Source organism: Lithobates pipiens, unplaced genomic scaffold, assembly GCF_037356315.1.
Source record: "Lithobates pipiens isolate NorthernLeopardFrog02 unplaced genomic scaffold, aLitPip1_a1.2 Scaffold_8, whole genome shotgun sequence".
Lineage (NCBI taxonomy): Eukaryota > Metazoa > Chordata > Amphibia > Anura > Ranidae > Lithobates > Lithobates pipiens.
In genome coordinates this window covers 261,484,626-261,505,203 of record NW_027507903.1, presented here as the reverse complement: position 1 = coordinate 261,505,203, position 20,578 = coordinate 261,484,626, and positions in this window count along the sequence as shown.

Genomic DNA, 20,578 nt, shown 5'->3' with positions numbered 1-20,578 from the left:
TATTGAGGTGTGCGGTATACTCTATGAAGAATCTTAAATTGGATTAATCTGTCTGACTGATACCAAGCTTTGCATAGGGTAGTTCCAAACATCCTCCCAGTCTTCGGAATATAACTCAGGGACTTCCTCCCACCAGCGCGGCAATAGTTTGATGAGGCCAGCGTGAACGGAGGGTTGAAGAGACTTATATATTGAGAAAGAGAGATTTGCCCAGACTATCCCCCTGTAGCATAGCTTCAGTTCTGGACAAGGTTAAGGTTATGGGCTGATTGCCAAATTGCATCTGAAAGGCATGCCTCAACTGAAGGAACCTAAATAAATATTGGGGAGGGGGTATTTTGCCTTGAGGGAGTTGAAAGTCTGGAGCACACCCCCCTCGCAGATTTGACTAACATATTTTATCCCTTTAGAAGCCCACACAGTGGGGTCAGGAATCAAGAAGAATTGCTTTAGGGAGGGGTTATGCCATAGAGGCGTATGTGGTGAGTTAGTAGATGAGGGCCCCCGGATATTGGAGTTGCCAAGCCTTAATGACGGCAGTCATAGATTGGGTAAGAGGGAGCGACGTTAAACCACCTCTGTAAAGTATATTGCGTAGTGCTTAATAAGAGCCAAGCTGTGCAGCCTCAAGCACCACGGCAGCATTAGTCTCACTAGTCTTATCAGCTACCAACCAGTTGTGGGCCTGAGTGAGCAGAGTTGCAAGGTAATATGTAAATAAATTCGGACATGCTAATCCACCCTTGGTCCATGGCCTTTGCAAGACCGTGAGCCAAAACCTAGCCCTTTGAGTGCCCCAAAAAAATGAGGTAATTGCAGACTTAAATTGCCTAAAGTATTTCCTAGGGATCCACACTGGGGCATGGCAGAGGATATACAGTATAGAGGGAAGTAACTTCATTTGGAAGAGATTAATCCTTTCCACTAGTGAAAGGGGAGGTGGAACCACGTTGATAAACGTTGCTTCGTTAGATTCAATAGCGCCAGACACAGTTGGGTGATTTTGGGGAAATCACTATCCCAAATATTTGGCAGAAGCAGTCCACTTGAGGGGCAAATCCGAGTCGGCCCTGGCCTCAGCCTCCCTATCTATAGGCAGGATCAGAGATTTGTCCCAGTTGAGCTTTAACCCTTTTTTTGAAGCACGTAATTAGAGCCAGGGGCTCTAATAGGCTTCAAAAAAGGATGGGCTTGGGACACAGAGCACTGTGCCCCAATCCCACCCAGTTGTGTGAGAATAGTGAATAAATATTTGCTATTCTCACATTGATCCCCCCCCAGCCAATCAGGAAGCAGGTCTTGAGACCCTATGGGCTTGGGACACAGAGCACTGTGCCCCAATCCCACCCAGTTGTGTGAGAATAGTGAATAAATATTTGCTATTCTCACATTGATCCCCCCCCCCCCAGCCAATCAGGAAGCAGGTCTTGAGACCCTATTGGCTGAAAGGACAAGTAATCCTATTGAACGCCTAGGAGGAAGAGGGAGGAGCCGTACAGAACACCGCTGTGATGGAGAGAGGACACAGGAGCTGCTGCCTGCCGCCCATAGGAGTCCGCAACCCATCCGCTGCCTGCCGCCCCTAGGAGCCCACAACCTGCCTGTTGCCCGCCGCCTGTAGGAGCCCACAACCCGCCCGCTGCCTGCTGTCTGTAGGAGCCCGCAACCCGCCCATAGGAGCCCGCAACCTGGCTGCTGACTGCCGCCCAACGGGGCCCGCAACCTAGATGGGCTAAGTGTGCTGCAGACCAACTGGGGGGTGGTTGTTTGCTGCCCCCCCCCAAAAAATAACCCCACCAGCCTCCACTGGAGAAGATACTGTAATTCCTCCAAGTTATGTGACTGCAGCAGTAGAAAAATACTAAACCTTATTTTTACATTTTCTTCTTATATTTTTAGACATCAGTAACTGTAAAAATAAAGTACTGAAATAATGTACAGAAATGTTCTTGCAAAGAAAGCATTTTACATGCAGGCAGCCCTTAAGGAACTGCTGATGCGATCAGTTATCTACACATTTAGTAATGTAGGGGGTGAAAGGGTTTACATTACCATCAGCATCGCAATGTGCTACCTAGTGCGTCAGTCATAAGTTTAACCATTCTGTGTCTTGTATTTGATAAGCTATCAGACAGCTACCAATTTATCTAGCATTTGAGTTTCCGCATATTATAACTATTTTACAGAAAGTGTAAAAGTGGCAGAAGATGCAAGACATTACTGAATAAACATCAAAGCACAAGATAAGAGTGCACCCGCATAGCGTAACAAATCTTTACCCAAAGTCAATAAATGTACTCACAAAGTAAAACAGAGGTGATCTATGCTAACCAGGAATCAGAATGCAAGGATTTTAATTTGCAAGTGTATTACTTTTTGTCCGGTTGATTAAAGAGGGTTTGCTGCATTATGCTGATGTGCTCTTGTCTTGTGCTTTGAAGTTTTAAAGTTTAAAGTGGTTGCAAACCTTTACATATACCTACTGAAATGATAAACCTCTGGCGATACACAGAGATGAAACAAATCATCCTACATAAGTTGTGCCTGTTCATCTGCAGCCTGTCTCTTTTACAGCCTTCTAAAACACACATTTGAAAGGCTTTTTCTCAATGCCAGAAGGCAGGGGGCAGGGATGTGATGGCACATACTGCACATCATAGAGCAGGGAGAGGAGTGTAATCTGAGACCAGATTGGTGGGAAAAGATGTAGCTTCGTTATACAATCTCATAGGGAACAATGCTGAGCTAAGACTGTCAATCGCCTGCTGTGTGCTGGAGGGTGATGGGCCATTTCCCAGGATTGCTGGGTGTTGAGCAGAGATAGCATAGAGAGATGAGATCAGAAAGGTAAGGCACTATAGAAGTGTGTGCTTTATTCATTTTTCATTTCAGATGTTTACAACTAGGGATGAGCCGAACACCCCCCGGTTCGGTTCGCACCAGAACTTGCGAACGACCCCCGCGTTCGGTACGAACGTTAGAACCCCATTGAAGTCTATGGGACTCGAACGTTCGAATTGGAAAGTGCTCATTTTAACGGCTAATATGCAAGATAGTGTCCTAAAAAGGGTTTGGCGACCTGCCTCCTGCCTCAGGGGACATGGGTCACTGCAAAAAAAAGTTTTAAAAACTACCGTTTTGGCGGGAGCACTGATTTTAATGACGATTAAAGTGAAAAAAAAAAGTGAAATATTCCTTTAAATATGGTGCCTGCGGGGTGTCTGTAGTATGCCTGTGAAGTGCCACGTGTTTCCCGTGTTTAGAACAGTCCCTGCACAAAATTACATTAAACGGAAATAACACCATTTAAAACTGCTTGCGGTTTTAATGTTATATCTGGTTCCTGCAATATGGTTGAAAATCATTGAGAAACATGGCATGGGTAGCCCTCCCTGCCCATTACCAGCCTATTTGGGTCTTGTACGCATATTAAGGGGAACCCCGTACCCATATTAAAATAAGGAAATGCGTGTGGCCCCCAGGCCCTATATACTCAGAACAGCAGTATACAGGCGGTGCAAACAAGACAGGGACTGTGTAGGTTTGTTGTGTTAAGTTGAATCTGTTTGTCATTTTCAACCGGTACATTTTTAAAGTGTAGCTCCAGTCAAAAAAACTATCTTTAAGCTTTTTGGAAAACATAGGAAGGGTTATCACCCCTGTATAATTTGTTTTGTCGTCCATCTTTTTTCATCTCACTTGCTGCTGTCTCCTTGCGTTTGCAAGTAGGAGATGTTTGTAAGTTGGATGTTTGAAAGTAGGGGCCTGCCCTATATTATAGCGGTATGTACTGGGTACAGAGCACGCAGACAGCACGCACTATCTCCTAACACTACTGACTGCAAGCTCTATTATTAACCACTTGTTAGCCCAATGTTTGCATAAAGTGAAAGATGAAGTTATGCTGAGTAAATAGATATCAAACATGTCACTCTTCAAAATTGCACATGCCCGTGGAATGGCGCCAAACGTCGCTACTTAAAAAATCCCCATAGGCGACGCTTTAAATATTTTTTTACTGGTTACATGTTTTGAGTTGCAGAGGAGGTCTAGGACTAGAATTATTGCTCTCGCTCTAACATTCTCGGCGATACCTCACATGTGTGGCACATGCGAGCACATGGGGACATGGGCGCTTTAATTTTTATTTTATTTTTTTATTGTTCATTTTACTTTATTTATTTTAGTTTGACATTTTTTTTCCCAAAAATATATTTTTGATCACTTTTATTCCTATTACAAGAAATGTAAACATCCCTTGTAATAGGAATATGGGGTGACAGGTCCTCTTTACAGTGAAATCTGGGGGGTCAATATGACCCCACATCTCACCTCTAGGCTGGGAAGCCTGAAATAAAAAATAAAAAAAAGATTCTGGCTTTGATCGTACTGGCGAGTTGGTAGAAGCACCGGAGGGCGGTGAGGGGTGGGGGGCGTCTATGGCTGGGTATTTCAGGGTATCACCGAGTATGGCTGGGTATCTCTGAGTATGGCTGGGTATGGCAATTTATGGCAGGGTATTACAGAGTATTGGCGGGGTATTGGCGGGGTACTACAGAGTAATAGCAGGGTACTGCAGAGTATTGGGGGTACTGCAGAGTAATGGCGGGTACTGCAGAGTATTGGGGGGTACTGCAGAGTAATGGGGGTTACTGCAGAGTAATGGGGGGTACTGCAGAGTAATGGCAGGGTACTGCACTGCAGAGTAATGGCGGGGTACTGCACTGCAGAGTAATGGCGGGGTACTGCAGAGTAATGGTGGGGTACTGCAGAGTAATGGCAGGGTACTGCACTGCAGAGTAATGGCAGGGTACTGCACTGCAGAGTAATGGCGGGGTATTGCACTGCAGAGTAATGGCGGGGTACTGCAGAGTAATGGCGGGGTACTGCAGAGTAATGGCAGGGTACTGCAGAGTATGCACTGGTATTGCAGAGTATTGGCAGGGAATTGAGGGGTTAAATTCGGTGAGCAGCGATGTGGGCACTGCAGATGCAGCCCACATCGCTGCTGACACCGATCTCTTTCCCCTCCGCTGTACCGATCGGTACAGAAAGGGGAGGGAGGAACAGGCGTCATAACATGACGCCGGTTTGTTTCCAAGTGATCACTCCGTCATTTGACGGAGCAATCACGTGGTAAACGGCCGCTATGAGCGGCCGTTTACCGTGATGCGCCGGGTCCTATGGACCCGGCGGTCACGGATGCTCTCGAGTGCGCACACCTCGGGGCACGCGAGAGCAGAATTCTGGGAGGCCGTTAATTAATGGCCTCTCTGAGTTAAACAACCGCCCTGAAGCCGTTAATCGGCAATGGGCAGTTGTTAAGTGGTTAAAGCTAGATCACTAGCTATATAGGTGAGGTGAATATAGTGGTGTATACTGCAGTCAGGGCACAGACAACAACCACTACACAGCAGCAAGATAGGAAATCAGCCAAAAACGATTGGTGTGTACTGTGTTGAAGGTACACAGAACACCCACTGCTTCAGATGCAAAGTAACACACTACAGGAGGCCGCCTTAAAGGCGGCCTTATATAGTGTGGGGCGTGCACTACACAGCCTGAGCTATGATTGGCCACAGGCAGGATGCCTGTGGCCAATCATGGCTCTCCTCGCTGCCGGCGCTGCGATTGGCCAAGCATGCGGGGTCACAGTGCATGCTTGGCCAATCATCGGGCAGCAATGCACTGCGCCAACGCAGTGCATTGTGGTCCGCGCGCGCGTCACTCGAATTTTGACGCGAACGGCCAAAACGTTCGGAATTCGCCGAACGCACGAACAGCCAATGTTCGAGTCGAACGTACGTTCGACTCGAACACGAAGCTCATCCCTATTTACAACCAATTTAAAAGCATTATCTCTCTCTTTCACTAGAGCTGCAAGGCAAAGACCTCTGGGCATATCTTCACACATTGACTAATTGCTCCAAGTGGCTTGTTGTAGAATAACACTTCATAATTGTGAACTACTACTAGTAAAAAAAATTGTGATTGGCTGGTTGCTCATTGCACCACTTTTTCATTTCACTCTATCCAGATTCCGTTTTTTTTTTTTCCTAATTTTTTTTTTTTTCCATAAAGTATTTTATTTAGTTTAGATAAAATACAACAGAGTAAGCATAACAAGGTGTTCAACACAGATCATTACATAACAGAATTACAGAGTATCCGAGTATGGAGGGTACCTGTGACAATATATAACAAAAATCGGGTTGGCGGAGTTGAGCAAACACCTACATCAGGTAAAACGATAAGTAAACATAACTGGGTGGAGGATCGTAAGTAATGAAAAGCTCCTCCCCCGTCTTTTCCCTGAAGCTATGGCAGGTGGGGGGGAGGTATAGCAAGGCAGTCCCGTACCTCCAAGGGGTAGCGGTGCACCCAAGTTATGGCATGGTCGGGTACCCTTTTCTCAGAAGAACAGGCATAGAGGGGGGAAGGGGCAGAGAGAGAGGAAGAGAGAGAACAGAGGAAGGATTGGGGTGAGGGATGGGAAGGGTGACAGGGGGTCAAGGGGGGTTCAAGGGGTGTCCAGCAGAATGCTAGAAGGCCAACGCCAGGGGGGTAAGACCGATAGAAGAAATGAAGAAAAAAAAAGGGGGGGGACACTGGTGGATCCGCCCCTGCCCTCCCCCAGTGGGGGGAGAGAGCCGGGCTGCAGTCTCTGGGCAACCATACTGACGATAATGAGCTGTGGTAACAAAATGGGACCAGCAAGCCCATGTAGAGTAAAATTTGTGCATGCTTTCATGTGCAGTAGAGATGAATTCTTCCATTTCTCTCATGGAGGAAATCTGTGCGAACCATTCCCTGACCGCCGGGGCATTTGTGGAGCGCCAATGCCTGGGTATGCAGAGCCTAGCTGCATTCACGATATGCATGGCCAGAGATTTAAAGTATACTTTTTTGGGTAGGAAGGTGTGATGCAGGAGAAATTGGTGTGGGGTAAAGTCCAGGGTGTAGGTCGTGATATGTGAGATGAGACTGTGGACCTCTCTCCAGAAGGGCTGAATGTTCCCGCAGTCCCACCACACATGGAGCATAGTTCCCACCTCCAAGTTACACCACCAGCACTTGTCTGTGATATTGGGGGAAAATTTATGAAGAAGTGATGGGGTTCTGTACCATTTCGTGATCACTTTATATCCATTTTCCTGAATAGCAACATTTAACGAGCCTTTGTGTGAGTACTCGTGAACAGTGTTCCACTCCTCCGTCGATAAGGGTGGATGTAGGTCCCTGTTCCAGGAATCCTGGGCAGGGTTAGAAGTCCGCATTGGCGTCTCCAAGAGAAGGGTGTAGAGAAAGGAGATCAAGTGTCTCTGTGGCGTTTTGCGGTGACATATGGACTCAAAGGGCGTGAGGGGTCGCGTCCACGCTGTCTGGTCGGAGTGGGTTGAGAGGAAGTGTCGGATTTGTCTATAGGTCCAGAAAGAAAACGCTAACGTCTTGGATTTTATGTCTTCATAGGCCAGGGGCTTATTGTTAGAATAGAACTGGAGTGGTAGGACATCATTGTGTGGCCATTCCTTGCGCAAGAAACCCTCGGAGTCCCCCGGGGGGAAGTCAGGATTTCCCCGCAAGGAGGTCAGGGGGCCTGGAAGGAGGGCCGGTAACTTCCTAGAGGCCGATAACGTAGGGTAAATGAGAGGGTGAGCTACTAGGGCGCTGGGCCAGTTCTTAGGGGGCTGCCACGGGAGTAGGTAAAGTGGGGCAGAGGAAAAGGCACTCTCCAGGGGCACCCATACTTTTTTCAAGGCATGGATATTCCAGTCCACGATCCTCGTGAGTAGGCAGGCAGTATGGTACTTTTGAAGATCTAGTAATCCTATACCCCCTCTAGATTTAGGAAGTGTGAGTCTAGTGAACTTAATGCGGGGTGGTGAGCCTCTCCATAGAAAAGTGGACCAAGTTTTACGGTAGGCTGCAAAAAAACTCGCTGGTAGGGAGATAGGGATCGTCTGCATAAGGTAAAGGAAGCGGGGTAGAATTATCATCTTGAGTAGTGCCGAACGGCCAAACCATGAGACGTTCAAGGTCATCCAATCTTTGACAAGTTGTTGAGACTGCAACAGAGTTGGATGGAAATTTTTGGAGTACAAATCTGACAGGTGGACTGGAATACGGATACCGAGATAGGTGAGTGAGTCCTGTTCCCATCTAAAGGGAAACGATTTCTGGCAGTGAGTCACCTCTTGAGTCGGGAGGGAGAGATTGAGAGCCTGCGACTTGGCGTGGTTAATTTTGAGATTGGACAGGGTACCAAAGTGAGCTAAATCCTTGAGAAGGTTGGGTAGAGAGACACGGGGAGATTGTAAGGACAGTAAGATATCGTCAGCAAATGCTGCAACCTTGAATTCCCTGTCCTTAACCCTAATGCCCTGGATGTTCGGGTTGTCTCTTAGTCTATTAAGGAAGGGTTCCAGAGAAATTATGTAGATCAACGGGGAGAGCGGGCAACCCTGGTGCGTTCCATTGCTAATGGGGAAGGCGTCCGACAGGTGGCCATTTACTTTCACCGCCGCGGTGGGACCCGAATATAAAGCCATTATGTTTGATAACATTTGATGTCGCAAACCAAGGGCGGCGAGGACCTCCTGCATATAGTCCCAGGCCACCCTGTCGAACGCCTTCTCAGCGTCCAGCGAGAGGAAAAAAACCCTCATGTTAGTGGAAGTGAGCCAGTGATATAGGTTAAGTGTGCGAAAACCTACCTGGTCTAAGGAGACACGATCGGGAATCAAGGGGAGGAGTCTATTGGCCAAAATCTTCGCGTACGCTTTGATGTCGACATTCAAAAGGGAGATCTGGCGGTAATTTGCAACTAGAGAAGGGTCCTTACCCTCCTTAGGAATCACCGTGATGTGGGCTACTAGCATTTTCTCTGGCTTGTACTGGGGATTGGAAAGTGCGTTGAGAGTGTCTAAGAGCTTCGGGGCCAGTGAGTCCATAAAGGCTGTTTAATATTGGAGGGAGAACCCATCTGGGCCTGGGGATTTACCAGGTTTCATTTGCTTCATAGCGGTGGTTCGTTCAAGAAGAGAAATAGGTCTTTCTAGATCTAATGACTGCTGGGGGGATAGTGGCTTAGGGCTATAAGTAGAGAGGAATTCCCTAATGCGGGCGGTTTGTGTTTCCACTGTCTGCTGTGTTGGGTTGGGGGACTCCAAGTTATAGAGTTTGAAATAGAATTGCTCAAATTCCTTGGCGATATCCTCATTCTTGACCATAAGGTCTACCGGAGGGGTACGGAGATGGTGAATTACAGAGGAAAGTTTTGAGTTTTGGACTGCGCGGGCCAAAAGACGGTCGCATTTGTTGCCTTGTTCGTAGAAGATCCCCTGGCCAAGAATTTACCGCCTCTTAGATCGTCTACCTAGTTCTTGAAGGAGTAAGGTTCGGTTGTGATTTAGCGCCTGAAGAGTGGCCTGCGCTTGGGTCAGTTTATGGGAGGCTTCCAGAGATTTGATAGACCGGATGAGGGAATTCACATACTCCTGTTGTTGTTTCTTGGCTTTCGTGGCCAGGGCTATTAGTTCGCCGCGGATCACACACTTGTGCGCTTCCCATAAGGAGATAGGAGAGATCTCCGGGTTCGAGTTTTCCGTGAAATATTGCTGTATCCTTGTGCGAATGCAATCTAGGACCATGGGATCTTTTAGAAGAGAAGGGTTTAATCGCCAAGTCTTAGTTCTGGAGTGAGATTCAGGAAAGGCTAAAGTAACTGTAATCGGGTGGTGATCCGATAGAAACATTGGTTCGATGGTGGCATGTTGAAGACAGGGGAGGTCAGATTGAGAGAGGAAAAAATAATCAATCCTAGAATACTTTTGATGGGGGGCCGAGTAAAAAGTGTAGTCTCTATCAGAGGGAGACAGGGTGCGCCATGTATCGTGCAGGGACAATGCTTGTAATTGTAGGTTGATCTGGCGGAGTGCTTTGTAGGGTAGAGTAGAGGAGCCCGTGGAGCAGTCCAGTAAGGGATTCAGAGGTACATTGAAATCTCCTCCCAGAAGAACCACACTGGACCGGAAAGAGGCCAGTAGATCACAAGTTTTGCTAAAAAAAGGTGACCTGGTGATCGTTGGGGCAATAAACATTAGCTATAGTAATTGGTCTGGAGCCGTATGACCCCTTGAGGAAGATAAATCTGCCCTCCGGGTCAATGAGGGAGTCCGAAACCTGAAAGTTAGCATGTTTGGATATAAGAATGCAGACACCCTTAGTCTTGGAAGCGGGGTTGGTGGAGTGGAACACCGTTCGGTACATGTGGTTGGTCAATTTGGGGATAGCGTCTGAGCGGAAGTGGGTTTCCTGCAACAGTATAAAGTGCGCTCTATGTTTAGAAAGTGATGACAGGACTTGTGATCTTTTCTCAGGAAGGTTAAGCCCCTTCACGTTGAGAGAAATACACTTCAGAGTCAGGGGAGGCATGGTTAATGCACACAACTACTCTACTGTAAACGGTTCAAGAACGTATGTCCAAAAGTCGTCTCTACGTACCAACGCTTACGATTAAAGCGGGTTGAGGTAGGGTGCCCCCAAGTAGGGCAGGGGCGGATCCAAGCCGGGTAGTATAACAAAATTGGAGGGGAAGGCAGGGTAAAAAAAAAAAGAGGGGGGGCAGCAAGAGCGGGGACTGGAAGGGGGGTGGAAGAGGGAAAGGAAGAGGGAAGGAGGGAGGAGAGAGGAAGGAAAAAAAAGAGGGGGGGAGAAGAGGAAGGAGGAGAATTTAGGGAAGGGACAGACCAAGAGGGAGTGAGGGGACAAGGACAGAAAGGGAGCAGGGAAAAGAGAGGTTCAGGGGGTAAAGGAGAAACAACCAGAGGTGGCATTAGCCAGCTAGGCCACCTAAAGGGGGAGAAAGATCTGGAAGGTCAGCAGGATCTCAATGAGACCGCTGTGTGGGAGCGGAGGAAAGGGCGGAAACCTCAGGAGGGTTGCGATCCGGGGAGGGGGAATCGTAAGTAGGTTGAAACAGAATAAGTGTGGGTGGGGAACCTATGGGTAAGGCAACTCCACAATCATTGGTACAACAATATCAGAGCAAGTAAGGGCTCTAGAGCCCACGTCCAGTGCATAGCAAAAACAACAACAACAAAAAACGGAAAACAAGTGTAAACTTCAGAAGGACATGAACATGAACAAGTGCCCTTAACAAAAAAAAAAAGGGGAGGGAAGGGGGAGGAAAAAAAAAGGGGGGGGGGGAAGAGGGGGGGGATCTGGGAAATTCACATAGCATAAACGATTTACCTGCAGTACCACAGTGAGGGCGAGGTTAAGGCACCCTATGAGCCATAGAGGCATGGAGGAAACACCCCGCTAAGTTGCAAGAACTCACCAGCTGTAATCTCGAGCCTGCACGAGGATCTGAGGAGCAGAGCATGGAAACCAGCACACCAGAACCCAAATAAAAGTATACATGACATTATAATAACCCTAAATACAGTATGTCTAAGCTAGTAGGTGTCCTCCAGGTTTCCTTCAGCATGGTAATACAGAGCAGACATTTAAAAAAAAAAAAAAAAAAAGGGGGGGGGGGGGGGGGAGGAAAAAAAAGGGGGGGGGGGAGGAAAAAAAATATATAAAAAATGTTTTTGTCACAAATGCTCCGACCGAAGCGTTGGTCCATAAGTCAGCAAGGGAGAAGAGATGCAGTCGGTAGGCAGCTTGCAAGAAATAAACCTTACAGACAAACAGGTTACAGCAGAGTGGTCGCGGTATCTGCATGCAGTGTGGCCGTGTATTGCCTGGCATGAGGCAGCAGTGCCGTCTCTGGGTAGGGAGAGGTGGTGACATAGGCAGAGAGGGAAGCTCCAGGGCCACAGGGCCCGCGCTGACCACCCATGGCTCATGCCTCGTTGCAGTTAATGAGGTTCAGTCCCCAGCGGCCTTCAGCAGAGTGGGCAACAAAGGGGGCTGCGGGTCTTGGGGGGTTTAGGGGGCAGAAAGGGATGCAAATGGGCAGGACAAAAAAAAAACGAGGGGGGAAAAGGAAAAGCAGTACCTCGCAGGTGGTGGCATCTGGCAGTCAGTCCTAAAGGAGGCATCAGATCTCTAGGCGGTCCCGCCTCCTGGAGGGTGAGGGCGGAGAGCCTGGGCTATGTTGGTGTTGATCCCGGCGTGCTGAGTGGCTGTTGGTGTAGACGGGTCGGTCCTATTCCTTCTGGAACGGTGCCTTTGGGCTTTCGGCGACTGGTGGAGCGAGACAGGGAGCCAGGGTTCCGTGGGGAAGAATGAGGTGTACCAATCCGGAATCTCGATGCGTGGGAGATCAAGTTGCTCGCAGAAGCCCAGCAGGTCCTCAGGAGTGCGAAGGAGAGCCGAGCAACCTTTAGCGGAAGCCGAGAGACCAAAAGGGAGCCTCCAGCGGTATTGAATGTTCCTGGCCCTTAACGCTTCCAGGAGGGGGCGCAGTGCACGCCTGTTCTGGAGTGTAATTTGTGATAAGTCCTGAAACAGTTTGATCTCTACTCCATTATGGAGGATACGGCCCGTTCCCTGGCCTTACAAAGGATTTCCTCTTTAAGCGGAAAGTTCACCACACAACAAATAATGTCCCTAGGTGGTTAGTTTTCCCTGGGTATGGGGCGTAATGCTCGATGGGCTCTCTCCATGTCTATGGGGGAGTCTGCCGGCCTGTCAATCAGGTCATTAAAGATCACACAAATGGTTTGTTGTAGGGAGCCTGGTTCCACAGCTTCGGGTACCCTAATATTATGTCTACGGCCTCAGTTGTCGAGGTCCTCGACATGCCTATGGATGTCCAGCAGTTGGGAGAGCTGAGAGTCAAAGGCAGTCTGTACCTGTTTAATGGCGGCCGCATGCGTCTGGGTCGCTTGTTCCACCCCATCAATGCGGTGGGCTACCGCATGGATCTCCGTTTTGAGGTCGGCGATAGCCTCGGTGACCGTGTTCTTGATGTCAGTGGCTACCGTCTCAAGGTCAAACAGGCTGGAGGGTGAGCGCGTCCTGCGCTCGAGGAAGAGTGTCCAGACAAAGAAGTGTCGGGATCCATGTCAGGCAAGACCGGGGCTTGGGCCTGTGAGGCCGCCAGCGCAGCCACGCATTGGGAGCGGAACAACTCAGGTATATTCCTGTGTAATGGTGTACCTGGGTCGGCGGTAGCTCAGGAGGTAGAGGAGCTTCTCGTGGATCTGCTCATGGTGTGGGGGTGGGTATAGGTTCCCCGAAAATGCGAGATTCAGTCCCCGGATCGCAGGTGTCACGTACCTTCTAGTAGCGAGCCCGGATTGCGGAGAGAGGCCTCCCTTACGACTCCCACTACTGGTTTCCTGGCAATGTAACAGGGAACACAGGAGTAAGGAGTGGTACAGGTGCCTGGCAGGATCAACAGATGGGTAGGATGGGTAGGTGAAGTTCAGTGGAGCAGGTAATCACAGTGAATGGATCAGCAGGTAGTTTATAGCAGATAATACAGTTCAATGGAGCAGGTAACTTGGTGATAAGCAGTGCAGGGAAGCAGGCAACTTGTAGCAGGTGAACAGTGCAATATACACACGTACTTGCAGCAGATAAACAGTTCAATATGAGCAGGCACTTGCAGCAGGTGAACAGTTCAATAAGACAGGTGACTTGAAGCAGATCAACAGTGCAATATGACAAGTGGCTTGAAGCAGACAAACAGCGCAATATAAGCAGGTACTTGCAGCAGATAAGCAGTTCAATATGAGCAGGCACTTACAGCAGGTGAACAGTTCAGTATAAGCAGGTTACTTGCAGCAGATGACACAGTTCAGTATAAGCAGGTTACTTGCAGCAGATGACACAGTTCAGTATAAGCAGGTTACTTGCAGCAGATGACACAGTTCAGTATAAGCAGGTTCACCTTTAGCAGGCGGATGGTCAAAGCAAGCCGAATCGGATATAAGACAGGAACGAAGTACAAGGGAACAGGCAGGAGAATCGTCACAACAAGCCGGGGTCGGGTGCAGGCGGATAGCAGATGGGTCACAGGCAGGCCGGGTCAAACAGGAACAAACAATACGGATCAGGTCTCACAGGTATAACGCTGTAGAGCAGACAGCAAAGACTATTGGCAAGAGGCTAGTTTAAATAGGCCGTTTGGTGCCAACACGGATGCACGCACGCGTCCGCGCACGCGCACCTGTGTACGAACGTAAGGGCGTTCGTACGATCGTGCGTACCCGCGACGATCGTAAATCAGAAGACCTGGAGGACAATCTCTTCATGCGATTTTCATGACAGCAGGAGCTCTCAGCTTATGCTGCCATCCCGATCTCCGTCCAGGCCACGCCCCCCCAGATCCAGTTTTTAATTTGTTTGGTTTATTATTGAATAAGTTGTTCTTTAAAGCTGAGCTGCGCCCAAAAGGTGAAGCTCTGCTTGTTCAAATCCTCCCTCCCTCCAATGCCACATTTGGCACTTTTTGGGGGGAGAAGGGTTCAGATTACCACAGCATATTTTTGGCCCCTCCTCTGTCCCCCACTGCCTTCTGGGACACACACAAGTCCCAGAAGATGGCAGGACAATTCAGAAAGAGCAGAGAAACTCCTGCATGCACAGTAGGAAAAGGGCTGTGAAGCCTGAAGGCTTCACTGCTGGTTTCCCTTAGTGAAGATGCCAGCACCTGCAACCAAAGGCAATTGAAGAATCGGCCCAGGGTGTCATCGCTGGATCCCTGGAGATCTAAGTGTCCTTATATTAAAAGTCAGCAGCTACATTATTTTTTTGCCCAGACTGGAGCTCTCCTTTAAGATTCTTTGGTTTCTAGTGGCTGAATCCCTGCATCAGTGCTCATTTGGTATCTTTATTATAATAGTGGATTTATTTTCACAGTACCTAACCCAGTATTTGTAATGCCATCCCTTGTATATGTGTACACAACCTTACAGAAAAAGTTGGGCTTATGCAGTATGATAGTACCAAAAATGAATTAATTTCTTTGTTTTCGTTGAATACTGAATAGCAATATTTATTGGAACTATTGCACCACAGCCGCAAGGCAGGTGTTTGGCTTGCGGTTGAGTTGCAGCCCTATAGGCAAGTTTGACTGATGGTTCTTGTGGTCAACTCGATAAGCCTTGCTAAATGTGCCACAGTTGCCATACAAATCACCGTGGCGCAGGCTTGTGTATTGCACTCTTTGACTCATGTTATAATTTAGGTGGGTGGTCGAGAAGGTAGTAAAAAAAAGCTCATCCACCTGTTTTTACCACACTTTTGCCGCCCATGTGAAAAAGGCCTTCTTGCTGTTGAGTAGTGCAAAACATTATTGAATTATTTTCTGTATTTATACTACACTAACATATTATGCAGAGCTTTGCGAGGACCATTCATATTAGGTCCTCCATCTTGCAGGTCCTCACAGCCATGGATGCTGATTTACAAATAGAGCTGAGAATTTTCACACAATATTCACTTCAGTTATACAGTAATGTGAAGAGCACAATGTGTTTACTTATTTCACTTGCACATGACTGGGTATTCATTGTGAACCAGAATTAGCTTTTCTCATGATTTGATAATAATTGAAGTGAACCTTCATACAATATATCATGTGAAGATTCTTAACTCCTTTAGGGCTCATATATGTTATACTGCCATCTCTGGTGTGGGCTGTGAAGGGAATTGTGCCGATGCATAACTGCATCAAGCTGTTTAAATTTTTTTTCACCTTTCTGTAAAGAAGAGAAAAATTCATAAAGTATAACTGAGGGCAAAAACCGTTGGGGGGATAGCGTTGAGATGAATTAGAATACTTGTCAGGTTTTTATAGCTGCCTATGTCCCCGTAAGGAAAATTCACACTCTCAATTAGACATGTACGCAGCTGTATTAAAAAGGAAGCGCAGGACATACATGACAGGGTGCAAGGAAATTAGGGTGTTAGAGGTAAAAGGCAGCTTGGGGGTGGTTAGGAGGCAGACGTACTTACCCCATTGGTGGATGGTCACAGAGGGGAGGAGTGGGGTTGCTTCTTCCATGTGCTGGGGTGGAGCAAGTTAACAGTTTGGGGTCAGTAAGCGAGGAGAAACATTCCCGCCCTCCCTCCCTAAACAAACTGGTTAGGTGTGGTGGTGCTGGTTGCTGCGAGGTGTGGCGTTGGGTCCTTGACGACTGGTATATATATATGGAAATATATATATAGAAATGCATGGGTCATTTGAAAAGCTTGGGACCCATACCAGATATGGAATCATTTTGTTTGGTCTGGTGTCAGTCCAGATTAATGGCTAATATGTGTTGGGGGGTCTGTGGTCAGTTAGTGAGTCCTCGAGGCGAGTTGGCGGGTGGGGACAGATGCTGATGAAGAGGGATCACAGGGTCAAAGTAATAAGGGGTCGTCAGGGACCAGCGAGAAAATCACTTAGTGGTCTTTGGGTAACTGGACGTTGTTCAAAGTTTTTGAATTGTTGAAAATATTTCAAATAAAGTTTAGTTTTTTCTTGTTATTAATAAAGGCCGTTGAGGCCATTTACATCCAAGCAGGTGTCCGTGTATTCATTTTAAGGTAACAGTAAGTGCATGCATGTATTGGTGGGGAAGTAAGTTATCTGGCTACCCTAGTCATGTCGTTTTCACTGAGAGTGCATAAGAAAGAAAATATCACGTTGTCACCGGATCAGGATATGTTTTATAGCAGAAAGTAAAAAATATATTTTTTTTTTCAAGATGATAGACCTTATTTTATTTATAACACAAAAGTTTAAAAAACCCAGAGGTGATCAAATACCACCAAAAGAAAGCTCTATTCGTGTGAAAAAAATTATATCAATTCCATTTCAGTGTTGCGTGACTGCGCAATTGTCAGTTAAAATAACCAAGTGTCAAAAAGCAAAAGAGGGCCTGGTCATGAAGGGGGTTAAATCTTCTGGAGATGAAGTGGTTAATATAACTTTTGCATTTAAAGACACAAAAGTGGAGTACTGATTTAGGCCTCATGTAAAAATCACAAAACAATTCTCCTGTGCTTGGGTGCTAGGTCTAGGAATTTGTGGTGCAGTCAACCCTTCAGCAAGGAATGTGAATGGCCTTGTTGCACTCCTTAGAACAATGGGTGTCCTTGGAACTGTAACATTTAAAGAAGAAAGGAGGGCGCACCGATCTTGTGAATTACCAACAATTATTTTAATAAAGGTCAAAACAGCAATGGTTATACTCACATATAAACGTGGTATACAAGCATTCAAGGCAACAGCAATAGTGAATGGTTCCTCATAGGTCAATAGTGGGAACCAAAGATGCAGGAGGACCAAACGGTATTGCAAAGTGGCTAACGCATTTCAAGGGAGGACCCTCTTCCTCAGAGCCAAAGCGATTTAGAGGGACAAGGGAAGATAGAGCTGCACTCAGTAGAGCAGAGAGTTAAAATCTTAAGCAGGACGTTTGTTGCTCTGGGAGGAAGAAGCTGGGCAGGGACTCGTGTTCTTGGTGCCAACACACAGCCATTTGCAAGCAACCTTACAAACTTTTCTGTTCCCTGCTCTCTATCACTTGGCTTCAGTGTCAATGGGATTGATTTACTAAAGGCAAATAGACTGTTAACATTGTAAGGAAGGTGCATTTTGCAAGGGGATATTCTCCAGAGCTTAGTTAATGAGGGGAAGCTCTGCTGACTACCATTATCAAATCATGTGTAAGGAAAATGCTGTTTTTTATTCCTTGCACATGATTGGTTATTCTTTGCAAAGTGAAACATCACCATGTTTGCAAACTCTGGAGAAAATTCTTGTAGAGTGCAAACTCCCTTGCAAAGTGAACAGCCTATTTGCCTTTCGTACATCAACAACCCATTATTTTACAGCTCATGTGTTCTTAAAATGTTAGCACATCTGCCAAACACACAGGACCTAATAATCCATAGTATAGCTCACATAATCATCCAGGAAATATGTCTTCAAATTCATTTAAATGGTGACTTTTCCTGTTCTGTTATAGCATACCACAACACGGGGAGTTAATTTTATTTTAAGTTTTCTAGTGATATTTTTGCTTTTTCAAATGTAAAGTTTTCTTAATATTATAAATATTCATGATAATTAAACATCGTTCTATCTCCAAAAGAAACGTTATTTGTTCATGTATTCATCTCATTGCTTAAATTGATTGTCTTTATTTTTTGATCCAGTGTCTAATTTTGCAAGGCTCTCACTTGTTCGAGTAGGAATATTGCTTAGCAATAAAATACCAAATGTTGCAATAAATGATTATGGTCTGCAATATGCAAAATTGCAAAACCCACGGTTATGACCCCTGCGGCAGTACTAACTCTTTACTTGCTACTGGTCTAAAAGAAGATAGCTTTTAACCTCTACCTAATATAACATTTCATAATCACAGTTTAACAATGACTAATCCCTTGTACACTCTAATAAACTTTCATATTACTACATCCACCAGGTCCACCATTAAAAGACATCATCTAAAAAAGAATGCAGAGAGATGTAAAACTACACTTGTAAGATAAAGTAGTATTTTTTAACTTTACAGAATAAGGCTAGCCATACATTCATAAATGTCTCTTGTTTAGCCCATGGGAGGGAACTCTAAGCCCTTGTACACACAATCAGAAATTCCAACCACAAAATCCATTGGATTTTTTTGGACGGATTTTGTCCGAAACTGGTGTTGCATACACACAGTCTGACAAAGTTGTCGGAAAATCCGATCGTTTGGAACATGATGATGTTCGTTCGTTACAATGGGACTACGTTCAGGCTAGTAGTCAATAGCTTTGGTCTCGTAATTTGATCTGAGCATGCGTGGCACTTTGTCCGTTCGTAATTCTCTACAAACAATTGGACAAAGTCCGATCGGATCATGTTGTCGGAAAATTTTATATCCAGCTCTCAAACTTTGTTGGTCGGACATTCCAATGGAAAAAGTCCAATGGAGCCCACACACGGTTGGATTATCCAACAACACGGTCCGATCGGACATTTTCCGTCGGAATTTCCGACCGTGTGTACAAGGGCTTATAGAGTGTGGATGGAGAAATCTCCCCTGCAGGCTAATGTATTTAGACAGCCAGAACCCACCGCCGTCTGAATCCCTGCACAGTGACTGCAACTGATTGGATATACAAGCAGACAATTTTTAAATCAAAATTTGTCAAGCTGGGTGGTGCCGCAGGGCCACCCATGACTCAAATTTCAAGCCGTGTATGACCAGCTTTAGTGTTGAATTAAGTGGTTAGGTTATATTGAGGAAGTATAGAGAGAAAAATTGCCAATGGACCCTAGAAAAAAAAAAACACAAGGGCCTTCCCTACTCTATAAAAAAAGGTTTGGTTTTAGATATACTTTAGATTTTGCAGTTAAGGGTTAAAGGTTGGTGGAGATGTAAAATAGAATTCCAGGTTTACTTTGACTTTGTCCAAGCTGGCCCAAATAAATAATTAGTAATTCCATTACTAAGTGGTGCAGCGCACTGTACTACACTGTAGTAGCATCAGTTACATACAGTAAGACTTTCCATTGGCTGCTGAACTACATACAGTCGGGCTAAATGCTTCTCTGCCATTGAGGAGAAGCTTGCCTTTTTATCCATAAATACAAGGCTTGCTGCGATTGGCTGAGATGGGGGGCAGATAACATAAAGTCAAATTAAACCTTGAACTGTACTTTGAAGGTTTAGGGCATGTTTTGGGGATTAGGTTACTTGTTAGAGTAGAATATAGATACATGTTAGGTTGGCTTAGGCTAGGGCATATTTGGTTTGATTTTGTGCCAGAATCCCTGTAACAGAAACTACCAGCATGTGACTTTAAGCATCACAACAACAAAGGTATTCCTTAAACATAACCCATACCTTAAACTCACCATAAACCTAACCTAAACCCTAAACTCAACTGTTATCTAACTCCAACCTCTGAAGATGCCCAGTGGGAGGGCGAAACACATTAGGTGGAAACTTCCGTTGATGTCACGATTGGCGATTGGCACGCATACAACTCTACTGGTTCTGCACCGGCTTTACATGCTTGCTTGCACAAGAAACTTGTGAGTGGGAAATTTGTATCTTTTAAATCTTTTTAACAATAAAATGAAATGACACTATGGAGATTTCTATACCTCTTTATGTGACCATTAACCTGCCATCCTATTGAGAGAAGTGGTGGAGCTGGAGAAATGGCATCTGATCATCCACCTATGATAGGTGTATTCACACTCAAAATCTGTGGAGAAGCTGGAGAATTGATATCTGAGCACTCATCTGTGACAAGTCCATTTACATTTATAATTTGGTGAGTAGGGGCACAAAAGACAAGCACGGCACCTTATCACACATAAGAAGATTTGGAGCACTGATTGCATTTTGAAGAAAGCAATATTGCACTTTGTTGGGAGGACTTAGATTTTTTATTTTTTTTGCAGAACTGAATTTTATGAACTAATATTTTTTTAGGATTTATGGTGTATATGTATGAATTGTATAATTTAAGGGGACAGCGCTGGGGACTTGCATATACAAAAAAAAAAGAATGCTTGTTTGCTCAAATAGTCCAGAACCGATATAAGAATGACATTTTTATGCTCTGAAATGCATTATACTGAAAATTAAACTTGTGCTGAAATTACACACCTGAAATCCCA